At 41.7% G+C, this 19,028-nt stretch overlaps 1 protein-coding gene across 2 annotated transcripts in view; it reads right to left on the reverse strand.

Moving 5' to 3' along the window:
* Window positions 1–19,028, reverse strand: part of calcr (calcitonin receptor) — a 63,021-nt gene extending 43,993 nt beyond the window's left edge. For both annotated transcript variants that reach the window (XM_084380266.1, XM_084380265.1), the window contains exon 1: window positions 18,644–19,028. The gene's annotated coding sequence lies outside the window, so the exon portion shown is untranslated. The remainder of the gene's footprint in view (window positions 1–18,643) is intronic.

Consider the following 19,028-nt stretch of genomic DNA (forward strand, 5'->3'; position numbering starts at 1 on the left):
GAAAAGAGCAGAGGACAGATGGCAAATGCTGTATGACCTCTGCCAGGTTTGGATTCAGTGTCACAGATTGAGGAAAACTCATTTCAATTCAAAAATACCTCAAGTGAAATTCTCTCAAACATTCAAGGAATAGGATGACATCTTGGGAAATATGCCTATCAAGTTTATTGCAGACAGTTAAATATGATGCACTCAGATACAGCAGTCTATCAGAATCAGAATCAGAATCAGAATCCTTTATTAATCCCTGGGGGGAAATTGTTTTTGTTCCAGATGCTCAGTGCAAAGTAGAAATAGAAGTATAGCATGAATGGAAACAAGAGATCAACAAGCCAGCCCAGTCGCCAGAATAAAATTATGGTATTCAACCTTTGTGCAAACCACCGATATGTTGAATGGCTTAGTCCAGCCAGCTTCTTTGTGATATTAATTTTTGATCTTAGTAGAATAGTTTTGACTGGCAGGTTGTGATTCGCTATGCGTATACATACAGCAAACTCCTTCAACTCCTTCCTTAACGATCAGAGCTGCCACCGATTGGCCGACAAGTCAGGAGCACAGCCTCTGATTGGTCGACAGAGTCAGCCCGAGGCACTATAGGAATGCTAGTGGATGGCCAGCAACCATGCTGACAATAACAATCTGTTTAAACAGTTTTCGACACAGAAAAATGGATATATAATCACAGAAGACTTTCAGTGTCTGATTGTCAAATGTACTGTAAGTTAAAATGTGTGATGCTACTCGTGTCGCTGCTAGCTGTGGAGAGAAAGGGTACACAAGGGCTAGAGGAGACATATGCTGCCATATCATTGTGGTAGAGGGCAAGGGATTCAAAGAGTACATTTGGTAACGTTACCTCGAGCCTGAATACGTTATAACATCGAGCACTGGAAAACCACTTTGAGACGAAGAATGATGCGCTAAAAGGCAAGCTAGCCAGGGCAGACAAGCTAATGTTAGCTTTGACAAGCGACTGGCACAGCTGCAAGTGTAGAAATTCCATCAAGTTGAAATGTAAAGAAACATAAAGTGTTCAACATATCTATGGTTTGCAGAAATGCCAACATTTATTTGAGTGATTTGGATTGAACATGACTACAAGTGAATAGAGATAGAATAACTGAAGGCCTCTTGAGGTCATCCATCTGAAGATTTTTATTGTTCTCCAGTCTGTCCATCCTTTTGCAGACTTTATAAGCCTGAGCTGTCTTTGCAAGTTGAGCCCTCTGGGAGAGGGGGTTGAACAAGATCAAAGGTTATATCTTTTCTCTAAAGCGCCACATAGAGGGAATTACTAAATGATAAAACAGATCAAAGCGCAAAAAGCTGTATGGAAGAAAAGTGGACAACTGGTATGATGCGGCTGCACAGTGCAGCTTGTAGAAGCATTACCAGAGCAGAGGTGCAACAAATCATAAATAACAGATAAGCCCCTCTGGATCAAAGATCACAATCAAACAGAAAATGGATCCCAGAGAGCGAGATCAGAGGCCCTGAGGGCAGAGATCCAACCTGATCCTGCTGCTCAATCTCAGACTTGAACAAGACAGTTCAAAAAGCATCAGAAGAAAAGGCTTATTGGGATGGAAAATGATCAGCAGCTATAGGAAAAAGTAAGAGCTCCGGGATGAACACGGGGTGAATGGAGCATACATTTTTGACGATAAATCAGGTGGTAGGTGGGAGGATTTAAAAAAAAGAGCTTGACACAAATAGTTCAGTTACAGCGGACACAGCAAAAACACATGAGAGACACACAGTGCAGTCATTTCAGCCCAGGCCTATCAGTCCTGTATAATCCAATATGACAGCAAAGCACATACCTACATGACACACTGAAAAACCCCATTTAATGGATACAAAGCACCATCGTTCTCTCTGTGACCTTTTTACAACCATGTTTCCATCATAGGAAAATCTTACGCTGATATGGAAACACATTTCCAAGAAAGCCAGCAGGCACTTCCCTAAACCAATTCACGGTTCACCTCCAAACAAAACATGTCCACTGTAAATATAACCATTATTGACACTCTGGGACTGCAGGGAAAGAATCAACAGTGTGAGGACATACATCGAGAACGGGCCGACAGAAGAAAAACTGCAGAGGAATGCACGTGCATTACAAGGCAATCAACCCAAACACCTGGAGAAAAGCTAATGGCCATGATCATGTCCGCCTGCCGCCTGTTTGCTGTTTTCTCAGCCCGAGCCAAAAGTAAACCATATGCTAAAAACTTCAGATGAAAGAAGAAAGGGGAGGAGGATGGAAAGTTATTGAGCATTTCTTCTTCTTCAGGCTGTGTGCGAGTGTGAATGAGAAGGATTATTCTGCGTGTGTGTGTGAAGGCATGACACGTGTATCTATATTTATGCTCTGCTAAATTTAAAACTGACTGCATTTGCGTGTGATTACATGTCAAAGTGTTACAACAACCTACTTGACACTCAGATAAAACCATTGGTGGTGCCAGTGTGTGTGTGTGTGTGTGTGTGTGTGTGTGTGTGTGTGTGTAAGAGAGAGATGTACTGTAACTGTACTGTGTATAGTGCATATGGTGGACATTGTGTATGACATCAACATAAATTGAAGTTCCTTCACAACAATAATAAGTGTGGACAGCTGAATGTTCTTATTCATAAGAAGATTTCTCTTTATTTTTTTTACAAATGTATTTATTTGTTGCAATTTACATGTTTAAGCATGTTTTTATAAGCCATATGTGAGCGGATTGTAACGTAATGTGAAAAATTAGGCCTTCGACTTCTTTCTTGCTTTCCTGCCTGACTGTGGACGACTTGTTTAAAGGGGCACTATGTCATTTTGGAGAAGAAATTCAAAGTCAGACTTTTAATATTTACAATATTAATGAGGTAATAACACAAACTTTTTTTTCCATTACTGAATAAACAAGCTGTCCTCAGAGGAAAATAAGGCCCCCAGAACACTGTTTGAAGCTTCAAAGGTGGCAGGGTCTGCCAAATATAAACAACGTAAAACAGTATGCAATTGAGTTTGGATTTTCAGTTTATTCAGTTATGAAAAAAATCAGTCAATGAAGATCTTTCTCTTCTGATTAACATTTCTTTTCCCAAAACTACATTTAAGTTGTTTAATGCTGCTGGACTGTGGATTTCTTTGTGAAGGATCAGATTTTCCACAACAGTCCAAAGGATGTGACCTTATGCACATTCTCGAGCGCCTCGTCTCTGCGCCTCCCTCCACAGAGAGCACCAGTAACAACAATGTCAGTTTGGAAGTGGAGTCCGCTAACACAAACGAACGGCCGACTTCCAGCACAACACAGAAGTTTCACAGAGCCCGTTTGAATGATTGAATAGTAGCAGTAAGATTTCTTCAAGCTATTCATCAAGTTAAAGTCCTGATGACCTCAGACAAAAAGCATCCCATATCTTTTCTTTGCTGATGACACGCAGTTGTATTTCATCGAGGAACCAGGTGAGTCACAAGATCTGTCTTGAGTACTTTAAATACTGGATGTACAGTGTTTTCTCCAGCTTCGTGAGATTAAGGCAACATGGTGTAGCCAGTTAGCCAACTCTGTCTTCATGTATCCATTGAAGCATGATTATGGTTATGACTTTTGATTTCACTGTCTACAATGTCTTCAGTAGGGATGAAAATAAAAGCTGATCTTGCATTTGGAGCTCTGGGGAACATCTCATTTCTTCAGATCTCTCTGTGTGGGATGTTAGTCACCCATGTCTTGCCTGCTGCCTGTTCGAAATGCAGCAGCAAGATTGTATCTTCCCTTTTTACCGGCTTTCCTGGTTACAAGTGAAACACAGAACTGATTCTATTGTTCTGCGTCCAGATCCCTCAGAACGTCTTAATAAAATTTAAATACATTCCTGTGTAAAGCCCTTTGTTAAAACCTGTTTTGATGGTTTGTAAGTGAGGTCAATTTTGACTTGAGTTCATTTACTGTGCGGATTATCTTCAGAAGAAAAACCAACGGCTTTAAAAGCAATATTATACAGCTTCAATGCCTGTTCTTGCACTGTCACTTGGGTGAATGGTTACGATCTCCTGCGAAAAGTGCCTGTCACAGCATGTGAATAAAAACAATGCCTAGAGTACGAACCTAAAGTAACTGCTAATTGGTGATATACAGTATGTAGCTGCTGTTAGCTTGTTAGCTCAGTTAGCTGACTCTGCCCGAAAATGACTGGGAGCCTCGGTCAAACAGGTATCGTCTGTGTTTACAATATGAGCAAAGGAGCTTTGGAGCTTTGGGACTTTGGCATCAGAACATTAGACTGGAGAGTAGGAACAGAACCGGGCTTAGCAGCCTCTGCAGGAATTGTGACACAAGACAAGAGTAAATATCAGCCTGGATTTGAATCATTGGTGACAGCTTCACAAAAATACAAGGCTCCAGATGTCGATCTGGCACTCTTGCTGTTGGACTAGAAGGTCATATTGGCTGGTTTGCTTTGTCTTGTGTTGATGCACTTGCTTGTTGGTTTCATTAGTAAAGTTGTCCTGGTGCAGGTGTGCCAAATCACCAAATATACCAATTTAGAAGCACCTTGTGATGGTTGTGATGTCGCCACCGTAGGCCAACAGGTGAAGCTTTTCATGTAACTAGCTGTGAAATATGGAAATATGTGCTTTGTTTGTATCTTTTCTTATTTTTTAATATTACCACTCGGGCAGAAGCTTTATGTGTGCAGTCCAAGAATATTTCTCGACAGTGACATTAAAGCGTATCATATTGTATCGTATCAGCTTTGACCTTAAAACTCTGATTGCTTTTTATTCCTTATTTATTTAAATCCATCCTGCTCTCACTGACACAAAGAAAACAACACTGTTACGAAAGTGTTATTATGAGTTGTCAAGTCGTATTATTGAACACAAAATTGGAGGCAGGAAAATAACCATTTGGAAATGCATCAACTAAAAAAGTGTCATCAAGACAGAAAACATTTTCCTTTCAGTTTTTATGATAAGAAGCAGAGAATTTTTTTTAAATTTATTTATCACTGTAATTCAGCAAATATATTGTTGTTTCATATAATAATTAAGTCTATAACCGCACATTATGACCCGCTTGATTCAAAGAACCTTCACAGATACAGGCTGTTGATATCAGAATGATATGTCAGAATGAGGCTTTGAAGTCCTGTTTGGGAACATTAGGAACCCTGGAGGTAAAGAGCGCAATCATTCACTCATCCCTATCGCTTTCACACACACACACACACACACACACACACACACACACACACACACTAATGCAGAAACACACACTCTATCTTCCTTTTGCAGTAGACCATGAGTTATTTTTAGCCAAAGAATAATAATCTGTTGAAGACCAGAGCAGATCTCTTAACTATTCTTCTTCTGCGAATTGTTCGGCGCAGACAGAGCAGCACTGTTCAGCTCAGTATAAATACCTCCCATAATTGCAACCATTTCAGGGACATATTTCTAACTTTATATATTTGTTAAAATGTCATCGTTAAGGGGGGAAGAAGTCCAGAAACAATGCTTGAAATATTCAGAAAAGAAAAAAAAAGTTCATCCTTGATTGGAGGCGGCAGATAATGACAAGCTTGAGTGCCGCTGCCTGAGCGGAATTGCCTGGAATGAAACCAAGCCCACGTTGATAAGGTTCCCAAATCATTAACAGACATGGGCAAGCCGGTTTTTATAGTCCCTGAATAATGGATCTAATTACATCATGGAGGATAGAAAGGATGCTGCTCTCCTACACAAGGACATGCATTTCCTCGCTGAAAAATGTTCCACTCCAGTGGCTACAGCCTTGTGCCAGGCTTTCTCCACACTACTTCTTCCATATTCATGTTGAGAGCAGCTTTTTAATATCAATGTGATGTTTCTATTAATCCTCAGCCTGGCATACCTTCGAGTGACATGCTGCAAAATACAGTGCACTTGCAAAATTACAAAGTTCATTGACTCTGTAATCCTAATTCACGAATGGCTGCTGCTAAATGTAATGTAAAACAGGGGAGTGATTTCCTCATACCCTCTGATCGGTCATGCCCTGGCACCTACAGTTAAACCACATTAAGCTGTTTTTTGCAGAGCATGGATTATTGACTGCACTTCAGAGCAGTGATAATAACAAAACTCCTCTAATTTATGTGCAAATAGCTCACAGTCATCTCCCTTGAGGGATATGCTACACTGCCAGGAGATGTTTAGTCTAAACCCCAAAATGTTTTGGAAATGTATTTATGTATGGATGGTTAAAGGTTCAACACCGACACCAGGGATGCAATGTGAAGCTCAGTTTAAGTCCCTTTGTGCTACATTGGAGAAAAAACAAAAACAAAACAAAGTATTTTATATGATGGATTGAGGAAAGAAGCTGCTCTGTAGTCTGGTGGTACGGAGGCTGATACTTCTGTATCAGATGGCAGATGAACAGACTGTGGCTGGGGTGGGTGTTGTCTTTTAGTATCCTTTGGGCTCTGTGCCGACATCTCACTTCACCAATGTCACTGATGCTCTTTAGATGGGTAGAAGTGATGTTCTGAGAGGTTTTAATCACTTGCTATAGAGCCTTCCTGTCCTGGGCCGTGCACAAATGATGCCAGTTTGAGATGTTTCCAGACAGGATGCTTTATATTGCTCCTCTGTAAAAGCTGACAAGAATTTGGCCCTGGAGCCTTTTTAAGTTTCTATAAAATGTAGAGCCTTTTCTGTGCTTTTCTTTTAACTAGGGTTGTGATGTACAATGTGCCATCTAGTGTTGAGGCTGCAGATAGCAACCAACTAAATACCCCTCCCTCACCCTTCCCTTTCAAGGGTGTAGTACGACCTACAACTCCACTACCATCACCTCAGAAATGTCAGTGTGTATGGTCCGTAGCCTATGACACGTACAAATGAGAATGTATCTGTGGTTTGCAGAAATGTTAGCTGTCAACGTTATATCCTGAAGACTGGGCTGACAATGGCTGCAAAAAATGCAAAAAAATGTGATTTGTGATTTGGTGTTTGGTTTGTCCATTCTGGGCTACTGTAGACACCTGTGAGGAACTCCGTGAAAGAGGCCTCACTCCCTGTGTGGATGTAAAAGGATCACTCTAAGGTAGCGAAAACACTTTCATTCTTAGTTCAGGTGATCATACTCTGATGGAAACGTAACCATGAACATTATATTCCATTTCTGCAAATAGATCCTCCTAAATCCTTCACACTGGACCTTTGGAGTAAAGTAAGAGTAATACATTTTGACAAACAACCAGGAATGTGAGCTTAGTTTAGTTTAGTTTTTAGCTAAGCTAACTGTCTCCTGGCTCTTTAGCTTTAAATTGATCAGACTCGTATGAGAGTTTAAACGTGCATTTTCAAAATGTCAAAGTATTCATTCAAATTTAACAGAAATAATATTTGAAAAAAAAAAAAAAAAAAAAAAAATTAACGATTGTGTGGCACCTACAATACATGCAGAGGAGACGTGTGTGTGTTCATCCAGGCTTAACCTCCACAAGCCAAATATATCAATCATGTTGCTGTGAGGACAGACTGCTCAGAATCAGCCAAAGACTTAAAGATGCTTTGAGATCAGAGTATTCTTTCTTCAAAGTGATGGATGCATGGACTGTTCAGAAAAACAGCAGCATAGATACTCCATCAAAACTCATTGCCATGCAATGAAGGTTAGCATAAGAGCAGTATCATGCGAAGGGAATGAACTGTCTTTTAACGTCTGCTCAGGCTAACTTGACGTCACTGCTCTAAAAATAGGTCCAAATGAGATAATCACTCTTTATTTCAGGCTCAGTTTCAATATTCTGTCTTTGAATTTTCAACTCAGACCATTTATATGAAGTAGAAAATGGGGCATCTGTTTAATAGCTTCCCTTCTTTCACTGCATATCATGATCTGCCTGTGCATTGATTTGGTCGATGAGTTCAAAGTGGTTTGTCACAGTGCATGTCCTTATCAGCTGCGGCTGAAGGTATTCTCTTGCACATGTGGGTTGGCTAGAGAGGAAATGTGTGCCGCTGGCTTCATTCCAGTCCAATGCTCCAACATTAACCTACAAACACATACACACACAGACACACAAGCTGTCACATATTCAAAGGTGAAGAGAGTCTCCCATTTCCTCTCTGTCTGTTACCATTACCATTATCTGTGCCATGCTCATGGCAACCATTTAGAGACCAGGAAGAGTCTGGCCAGCGAAGGACACTGCAAATTGCCCCACTATTAACTAATCAGTGGATAGATGTGCACTGATGCGCTGGATGTTTTGCACTGTTTCTGTGGCAGTCAGCCTCATAATGATCCATTAGTACTATCAAAATTAAGTTCCAGCATGAAGACGTGTTCGCACAAAGTGCCTCCACCACCACACTGCTTTATGGACAGAGATGTGACTGACTCACCTTTTAATTTAGTAATTAACTCAGTGAAAACATGTTTAAATCCTTTTGTTTTGTACAATAAACATGTTTAAATAATTTATTTTCTTTGAAAATATAATACATATATATATATATATATATATATATATATAAAATACTTCATTTGACAGATAACCATCAACCTTTTTGTGTTCACCTTGACAGGGTTATGTTTACTCAATGCTGAGACAAAATAGGGATTTAGAGCTTTTTATACACTGTTGTTAATTACTTAACTCTTACAAACATAAATAACAACAATTCTAACGGTCATCAATATTATCATAACTTATTTTTATTATTAGAATAATTGCAGCATATCAGCAACTTTGCTTACAGAGTTTGCACACAGTAACTACCTCTGATAACCTTTAACTGAAGTCATAGTACAGTCCCCCAAATTATACACCACTGAATTTCTAATTATATTACTTAAACTGGTTTATGATTGATTTATAATTAGCAAGCAATTCCTGCTATTGTTTTGAAAAGTTACTGATGGTCATTTAAACTGAAAATTAAATGTAACTGCTTTTGCCAACTCATCTATACTAATTGGGTTAAATCAAAGACATCCCCAGTACGCTGTAATTAAAACTGCACCTATTGGCCTGGTTTTGACATTTAAGCAATTATTTTATTGTCATCATAGATCTAATACAGTTCCCTTAACGAAAAGCAGACATGTATAAATCTTTATAAATCTCTAACAGCAGACACTTAACACATGCAAATAAAATCTCATGAAAAGATCCTAATAAAGTCGAATCCATAAATCACAATCATGGAGTCAAAATGTACCAGAACGAGTTCAGACACAGTGCAGTCACTTTGTAAGGTCTTATAAAACATCAGAAAGACACATAAGTGAACAAAAACCATTCAGAAACTATAAAAAAAAACAATAAGTAGTTTCTTTTGTTGTCCCAAGACATTATAAACATATTTATAGTGTAATTTGCTGATTTCTTTCTGTCCTAAATTCAATACTTGTTTCATTGTTGTTCCAGTCAGTCAAAGATCATTTTTCTCAACTCTCTTGTTCTATAAAGACACTTTCAACTGTCACTTTAAAATAAAAATTTCAAACCAGAATTTTGCATAAACAGGAAAACACCCCCCTCGAGATCTTAACAGCCAGTTCAGAGCGAAGAAAGGCAGCGTCAGATCGGCTGAGCACTGTCATCTAGGTGACTTACTGTACGCCACCTTCCATCCCCCCTTCTCCATCTGCAGATCATAATTCACATCTTAAAGATAACCTTGCTTTTTCAATTTCAGAGAAATAAGAAAAATAAATAATGCGCACATTCTTCTACAGTATGCTCTCAATTACCAGTGCGAGGGAGGACTGTTTCTCAGGAGGCCTCCCCCTCCCAACCTTTGCTCTTCTTTCCACAGTAAGTATGTTTTTCAAAAGAATTTTAATCTTCTATCAGTCACTGAGCCGATCTGGCGGAAAAAAATGAGCGAAATGTAGGCAGCCGGCATCGACTTGTCCACAAACATGCAGGCACACAAGCCACAACATCCTTTATCGAAGTGGAGGCTGCAGATTTTTGCATTTTTTTTCCCTTTAAAACTCGTAAAAAGTTTAAATATTCCTTGCAAGGTAAATTAGATCAAATCAGTATGTGGGATGATATTAACTGACCAGAGCAGAATTATATTGCAGGGCAAATCAGTAAATCGCTAAATGTGCTGAAGATCACAACAAACTTTTTTGCAAAGATGGTTATCTGCTTTCAGTAAAGATCCCATTAGGATACGCCTTTTGTCCTGCATCGCAACTCCCACTTGCATCGATGTGCAATTGGAGAGGAAGCCCACTGCAGCTGAGGGCTATGGGAAAGCAATTAAAGAAGTATTTTGTCGCTGGACTTGAGCCAAAAGGCTTTAACTGCAATTCCCTCCTGGGCACAGTGTTCCTAGTACGCTCTGTTGGGTCAGAGAGTGGACTGTATCTGGGTGCTACAAGCTGTAAACAGACAGAGACAGAGACGGGCAGAGTGAGAGAGGAGGGTGCTGTAATCACGACTTTGCACAGTCGCCAACAGGATAAATAAATTAGTAGCACAAGAGCTCTCACAGTCCTTTAATATTATGAGCCGAAATGAAACACAATGAAAGTGGTGGAAATAAAGGGAGTAATGCGAGAAAGTGAGGGAGGGAAAATGAGCAAACATTCAATTAACATTGGGAGCGATAAGAAACTAATAGAGAACAGAGACAATAGGAAAAGAAGCCAGTGGCCGAGGAGAAAAAGAGTAAAAGCAGCAAGTGAGAGCAGAGAGCTTTCCAGGCGAAGAGCGGTAATGCTGCAAATCACTCTCTCTTTGCACAACAAGCCCCTAAAGCCCCATTCTGAAGCCCCCCAAAGCCCTCTCAGACGGTCACAAAGAGTCGGCCCGGACCTGTCTGCTGCTCTGACTCGCTGTTACTGCAACAGTGAAGTAAAGGGTCCTTTAAGGTAAACAGAAATAGTGTTATTCTATTATTTCACTCTGGAGTTTGTCAGATCTGTAACGTTAACTGGAAGAATCCAGTATTAGATCAAGGAGAAGGAGAGGACACCGCTGTGTAATAATAACCGAGATCATAGACTACATTGCTGAGGCAGCGTTTGAAGTTTCACAGACATTATGCAGTGAGTATGTTTGTGCAAATACCACTCATGCGATGACAAATGGCCTGGAAATAAATATCTCTGCGTCTTCAACGGCATCAAGGTAGCATCCAACTTCAAACTGCGCCTCCAAAATTGGCTAACACAGAGACCAACCCACAAAAAGAAACTGAACGTGTGTGAGAGAGGAGAAAATCATTGGCCAAGTCAGCGTAACAGTTTTCCCTGGGTGCCACCAATCAATCACGGCAACCTTAATTGGGGGCGATTACACCCGGTATTACAGCCAACCCTGTGAGTCATACAGAGGCTCGAAGTGCGAGCCAAAACGGGGATGAAAAAGAGCCGAACGGCAAAGGAAATCAATGAGTGGTCTGGTAGGCTAGGGATATTGTAATAAGTCAGAATTAACAATGTCTCACAGAGCTGGCCCTCCAAGGGAAAAAGCGAGCTGTGTTAATTACTGCCAACCCACTGGGTTTTGCTTTCAAGCCCCCCTGAGAACGAGACCTCGTTGAACAGCGGGGGTCTCTGGAGGGGCCTGAGGTGTCATTCATGCGCTTGCTAGATATTTCTTATGGTGTCAAAAACATTTCTGAATGATCTGCTGTCTTGAGTTCAGTTGTGTGTGTTATATATTGTTCACTATATGGACTAAGACACCATCTATAGCCTTTACACAAAAATATGACCTTTCTCCTTATTTAGCAAAGCTGAATAAAAGATTGGACTGGAATTGTTCACCATTATTTGAGTTAGATGAAAAGATGGAAAGCTCTCCCACGCACGTACAGTAAATATGAAGCTGAAGCCAGCAGCTTGTTAGCTGAGCTTAGCATAAAGACAGGAAACCAGGGAAACCAGCTCCCTGTATCAAAGTCAGCCTACTAACACCTCTAAAACTCACTAATTAAAACATTATATCTCAGTTATTTAACCTGTTAATTCAGCTTTTTCTATTTCTTGGCTGGGGGCAGTAACTTCCTGGAGTCTCTACTGATGGTTTGAACACTGTTGCCAGCCACGAAATAGCTTTAGAGGGACCACTGTAACTAGTTGGGCGACATTTTGGTGCTGTAGTCAGCACTGTTGCCTCTCAGGGTTTGATTCATGGAGCCTTTTTGTGGAGTTTGCATCTTCAACCAGTGCCTACTTGAGTTCCTTCTGGGTACTTTGGCTTCCTCCCACCGTCCGTAGACATGCAGGTCAGGTTAATTGGTCAGAGTCGGTGTAAATGTGCCCTGTGATGAATTGGCGACCACTCCGGGGTGTAACCCAGCGCTCGCCCAATGTCAGCTGGGATCAGCTCCAGCCCCCTGTGACCCTGCACAGGATAAGAAGTCACAGATAATGGATGGGACCAGTTAGCTGTTTTTCCCGTTTCCAGTCTTTACGCTAAGTTAAGCTAAATATGCTGTTCCAGCTAAACAGGCTATTTAGCGAACACATGTGAAAGAGGCATCCGTCTTCTCCTCTACAATTACTTGCAGCAAGACAGCAATTAAGCATATTTCCTGAAGGCAAACATCTCTAAAGCCGATGATTCCAACGAACACTCCAGATGGTTGAATAGCACTACAAGTAAGAGAAAAAAATATGTATTTTTGAATTTGGAGTAAACGGCCCCTTTAAGTCTTTTGCATAGTGCAAAGCACAAGTTCTCATTAATCAAAAGATCCTTATCTGTGCCACTGTCTTGACAGATTTCAGACACGTACGCAGACAGATGCATCAGCGCTGTGTGAGAGCGCCAAATCCCGAGAACGAGTGCCAAAAATATTCCAGTGCGTCACTCTAAATGTCAGTGTTTATGAAACAAAAAGGACAAGCATATCTGAAGTGATAATCTGGACACCTGGCTGGTAAACAGCAGGGAAGACTGGAGGTAATGAAGGACAGAAAGGCACCGAAGCAACGGCTTATTTTAATGCTGATTAAGGTATCATGAGAGGTTGAATCCTCTTTTTTTAATCAGACTGACATGAAACGCTGAGAAAGGAAAATGTGTTTTAACTATTAACACGTTTCTTTTTGCCATCAGTCACACCATCTGTGTCAGTCACCCTGACTTATATGCACCCTGTGACTGCGTATCTCCCCGAGCGACAGCAGGCTATCATAGGCTGACACTTTGGCACGGAAAACCCCCGGGAAGTGTTTTCCAACCAAACACAGGATGGAGAAGGTGAAAAGATTTAGAGCAGAGGTGGGATGATGGAAGGAATAGAGAGATGAGGAGACAGAAGACAGCAGAGACTGAAAATGCAATTAACTGTGAAGGACGAGGAGCGAACGGACGGAACAGCAACAGAAGGAAGACATGAAGAGAGGAGAAGACAGACAAGTGACTGAAAATGGAATGAAATGCGAGAAGATGGGCTGGCGAGTCAGCCTGGCCTCTGATAAACCAAGAAAGAACAATGAAATGAGACAGGAGAAGCGTGAAGTAAGGACACTGAAGATGAAATGAGATAGTCCGGAAGCACACTTGAACAAAAAAAATGCTCGCACATAGAGAACAAAGATGAGTAAACTAGATATTGTGATGGATGAAAAAGCAGGGAAAAAAAGCAAAGAACTGCTGTGAATGGACGGCAAATACCAGCGAGATAAAGAGAAAAAGAAATTAGACGAGTGTGTGTGGTGGGCAGACAGCAGAAAAACAGAAGCGTATGGACATTAGCATGCTAATAGGATCTTTTATACAGATATGTTTGTTCCATCTACTGACACAGTCATCCAGCAGGATCCAGCAGGATGAAGATGGGTTTAAAGCAAGTTGCCTTCTGAAGCCTCCATCAAAGAATTTTAGCAGTACAGTAAATATGCAGTACATTCATGGGCGTCACAGCCGTCCTACAAGGCAGGGACAAACCCCACCCACTTTTCGAAATGACTAGTTTCATCCCCACCCCTTTGACATATTCAAAATGTGTCGCTAACATTAACTAGCTATCAAAGTGCTGTTTGCCAGGCACACTGTTGCCACAAAAAGCCTTGAACAAAGAGAGTAAACTCGGTAGGAGGAAGGGAAACATGACAGGAAAGAGGAAAGGAAGGTGAACGGGTGAACTAAACAAAAAGGACGCGGGGTATTAAGGGAGGGAGGAGATCTAATAGTAGGCTTTTACTTTTTATTACTATCTTTAAATCGTTTGCTGTTACTACAGCGCCACCATTACATTAGATGATACAAATGGGCCCTTTGTAATGATGTGAGGTTATGATACTTATAAAAATAGAAAACAGCACAAAGTCATTGTTGGCGTGTCACATTAATTTAGATATTCCATTTGATTTTTTGTTTCTGTGTTGAATCTTAAGTTGTTTTCTATTTGAAATGTTAGCGAATATGTATTTTTAGCCAACAAAGTACACAGTATATAATGAGCCTGTGCAACAAAGCTATCATAAATTACTGAGGTTGCAGAATGTAGGCCTACCAATGAGTTTTCTCACGCTACTATAGCCAGATAAAGTATGAAAGCATCTGTTACAAGGCACCAGAATACATGAAATGACATCTACTCTATTAAAGACTCTCTTGGGGAGAAGACTCAAACATCCGTTAAAATTCTCTCACCCACATTTTAAATGCTTCCTGCGTCCATGAGTTTACTGAATGGGCACTTTAATCTGAGGGGTGCTGCTAATGATTATTTTCATTATCGATTGATCTGCACGACTAAACTGTTCATCATTTAGTGTATGAAATGTAAAAAAAAAAATCTGATTCCAAAATTGCTCCTTTTGTCAAACCACTGCAAAATCCAAAATTATCATAAATGACACAGAATATCAACAAATCACTCACATTTAAGAGGCTGGAGTCAGGAAATGTTTGACATTTCAATAATAGCTCAATAATAGTAATGTGCAGAGCAAATGTGTTTGCCGTCAGTGTTAAACATTTAGCAGAGTAATTGTTAATTGTTGTTTTCAAGGAGTCACTTGTTAAAGGCAGCCTGAATAGAGGCTTCCTCTTAGCTTGGTGGAAATTTGGAAACCATTCTGGAGAATTGGATCGGCACTAAACGCCCAATTGAACAGCTGTAAGTCCTTTGCACAAGATAACAGCTATTCGATAAAGAGCTACCCTAACATTCACTGTTTTGTCCATGTGATTGTAAAGCTAAAAAGTTGCTCTTTTTGATTTTGGTTTTAAGGTAAACTCGCAAAATGACCACTGTAGAAATCATTTTCAAAAACCGATGTGGAACTGCGTGTTCTTTGGCCCTGCTAACAAATCTTCATGATTTCAGACAGGGAACATTCGATCGATCAAGGAAGTAAGGGAGCACGTTTTGCCATTAGCGGTGCAGCTGCAGCGTCTTGAGTAGCGGCTGCTGCAAATTGAGGTATTAGAGGAGGGGAAGACATCACAGGCCGGAGGAAACGGTGACATTTGTATGAAAATGTTAAACCATCAGAAAATGATCTGTCTGTATCTCTGTCACACAAACACACACACACACATACACACACACCTAATCTGTTGTGTAGACCTCTGTTTACTGAGCCATCAGCCATTCTCTCGAGTCTAGCACCACCTATTGATGCTGCTGCTCACTTTATGAGGTGCTGGACATGCAGCACTGCTCGCAGCAGATGTGTCATAAAATACACCGTTCTGGGCTCAGATAAAGACATTTTTGTTTCATTAACGTCGGAGTCGCAAATCACATGCAGATGTTGCAACCTTCTATCACTCCTGACCTGCTCATCCAGCCACCTGCACTTGGTAAACAACTTTAACGTGGCAGAGATAACTGCAGCAGATGACTGTGAAATTGAATTTTACGAGAGCAGATCCCCTCATCTTCACTGAGAGTCACAATCAAGAGCCTGCATAAAGTTCACTCACACAGAGAACTGAGAGCTAATAAAGACAGACGGGGAGAACGGCTGCACATATTGCAATACTTAACTTTAATCACATGCAAACCAGTCCAGCTCGAATAATACTTTCAGCAACTTGAGTGTCTCTTCCTGCTACTCTCTAAATGTCTTTATCATGTGCGTCTATAGTGGCACAAAATGGAGTAAGTAAAGCCTGACCTTTGGCTCTGACAACACAGTCCTATTTATTCTGTAATGGAAAAGGTTAAACCACACCCTTGGATCTGTCTGAGTCTGATGTACGGCTTGCTTACATGGGAACTCTTCATCCTAATGTGTGACATTTCAGCACGAGTCCAAATTATGCATTTTCTCAGGACATTTTAGCCTGGCTCCTGTTTCAAGGTTTGCCAGACAGCCAACGTAAGTAGTTAAATGTGTGGCGGCAAAACTGCCCATATCATTCAAGTGGCGTGAGACGGCGTGGGGGGCCAAAGGACCAGAATCGTGTTAATTCGCATCTGGTTTGTTCTGCCAGGGGTGCGTCGTGCAGCACGATAAGTATCACTGTTAGTCCGGCGGAGCAGATTGAGAATTGTCTTGTTCCTGAACGCTGCGATTACGACGCCCAGACGGAGAGCCGGAGTGACATTGTGGGTCGTTGCATGTAACTATGAATAAAACATGGGGCATTAGCTTGATTAATATTGAGGAATAACAACGGGCAGTGGATAGTCCGCTGACCTTCCCTGAGTGATGGGTCTCAATTACATGTCTGCGTGTGTGTGTGTGTGTGTGTGTCTGAGACAGGGAAGGAGACAGAAGCTGTGTGTGCAGTCATGTATTTGCATTCGTGCAGAGTCTGAACGTTTTCCCAACAGTGATCTCCAACATTCATCCACCTCGACCGTTGATATCTAACACAGTGGACACGGTTTGTGAATGCCCCTCTAAAAGGCCTTTTGTCATCTTTTCGTGTGGACCGCTCTGGCTCGCAGACTTCTCGCTCCTGTCCCTTCAAACGTGGAGCAAATTTGCCGCCTGCTCACACTCCTCTGACCAGCCGGAGAGACAGACAGCGATGTGGGATGATGAATGACGAACTTCTCTGTGAGACTCAGCCAGACATGATGCCAGCCCAGCCCAGCTCACTGCAGGGTGCAGCACATCTCAGCCCGCCTGTCTGCACGTATCTCCTCATTGCCGTCTCTCTCATTCCATCTCTCTCCGTCTTTGACAGCCCGACTGTGTCTGTTTCTGAAGAAGCTATTCTTATCCCCCCCGTCTGCGCCGCGCACTATATGTACATCAGTGATCTGAGCGCGCGGGGAAGCTCTCGAAGCCACTTTACTCACCGCTGCCTCTAATCAAACCCTAGCTGACACAAGCCATTACTCCAAACACGGTTGCGTAAACACAAAGGAATCCCCAAAAGAAGAATCCAAATTTAGCCGCAGACATCTTCAAGTCAGGCACTTCACTTCAGGCTCTGAACTGACTGAACTGAAACAGACAGCGTTTTCGTCGATGATTTTGGCTTATTTTGTTTCCGGGCTTGTGGGCCGTTCGGTCCATGAAGGAATGCCTATTTTCCCTTTCCCTGAATTCTGCTAATATAATAAATATGATGGTGAATGCATGAGGGTGGTTTCAAGGAGTGTCAAAAATTCTCACGCAGAGCAGAGAGAACAGAGGAGACAAGTCCGGGGTGGATTTGGCTCGCGGAAAACGCACAAAGTCGACATTTCTTTCTGAGAGCAAAGCGAGAAACAGCTTGAGTCTCACCTTCTGAGCAGACCGTGTGCTCGCCGAGTGTGGCACGATGATTAAAACAGCGAGAGCAGAGGGGTTGCGTGCGTTGACCTTTAATCTGTGCTTCTGCTTTTGTGCACCGTGCACTGCGTGACTGCTCGTTTCATGTGTGTGTTTGTGTTATAATGGTAGTTGTTACTGATGCCTCTTTGTTGTGTTCATTTCTCTGAAGAGAAGCAGTATGGGTGCAACTCAATCGTGTGTGTCTGTGTGCAGATGTGCAAGTCGTGATTGTGTGTATTTTCTAACACACTCCTTCACATCTCTTTAGCTGCAAAGAGGACACAGTCAGGGGAGCCTTCGAGCTGCAATATCTGCACTCCCCTGTTGAAAATCCCTGTATGCATTTGCATTGATTCACAGAGATGAATCCAATCTGCAGAATTGTTTATGTTTTTTTCCCGAGCATTATATATTTAACACCCTGTGGATAATTGCATTCCCTGGAAACCCTCCAGGAAAAAGCCTAAAACACTGAACGAGGCTTGCTGTGTGGATAACGCATGCACCCATTACAAATTGAAAACCTAATGAGGACTCTTGTCAGCCTTTACTTCAGTTCTTCAGCTGTGTAAATAGAGCATCACACACGAGCATGAGTCACATTCTGCATTTCCTTTCGTTCCCCCCTTGCTTAAAATACTCTGGAGTTAAGCTGGTGTTTAGATCTAAACACCAGCTTTCCACACGCTGTGCAGTGATGATCATTCCACAGCACAGACACGGGGAAAATGAACATCCCAATTCATATTGCGTCAGCAGTCACGGTCATCCCATGCAAAGAGAAGCGGAGTCTCCTCCAGCACACCAAACAAATGTGACACAAAATGAGGCAAAAAGGGGATTCAAACTGAACGAGAGAACTGAAAATCTGATCCCCTTTAGCTGTGTTATCTGTTTCCAGCACAGTGACTTGAAGAAGTTAAAAGGGGAAACCTTAAACTCACCTCACTTGAACAGATTTTCTCGCCCCGGTGAAAGACACAGATGCTGAGGAGGTTCGCTGCTCCTTCCTCGGGGACTGAATCGCAGCTCCTGCGCTCCTATTTAACACAGCGTCAATAAAAAAGAAAAACAAACTTTTTTCTTTCTTTCTTTCTTTTTTTCTCTTTTTCTTTTTTTTTTTGTGCATCCACGGTGATAAACCCGCAATAAAAATCAATCAAGTGCTACTGCTGCCGCGGCTTTGCCCAGGTGTGCACCGTTTTATGAGCTGGGTTAATGACCGTCGGTGCGCGGTGGAGGAGCGCCGGGCAGGCAGGGCGCCGGTCTGCAGCCGATCTGAGCGGTGACAGCTGACTGGCCGGTAATCCAAGAGCGTCTACCAGCCTC

Source organism: Pagrus pagrus (assembly GCF_965226575.1).
Source record: "Pagrus pagrus genome assembly, chromosome: 17".
Lineage (NCBI taxonomy): Eukaryota > Metazoa > Chordata > Actinopteri > Spariformes > Sparidae > Pagrus > Pagrus pagrus.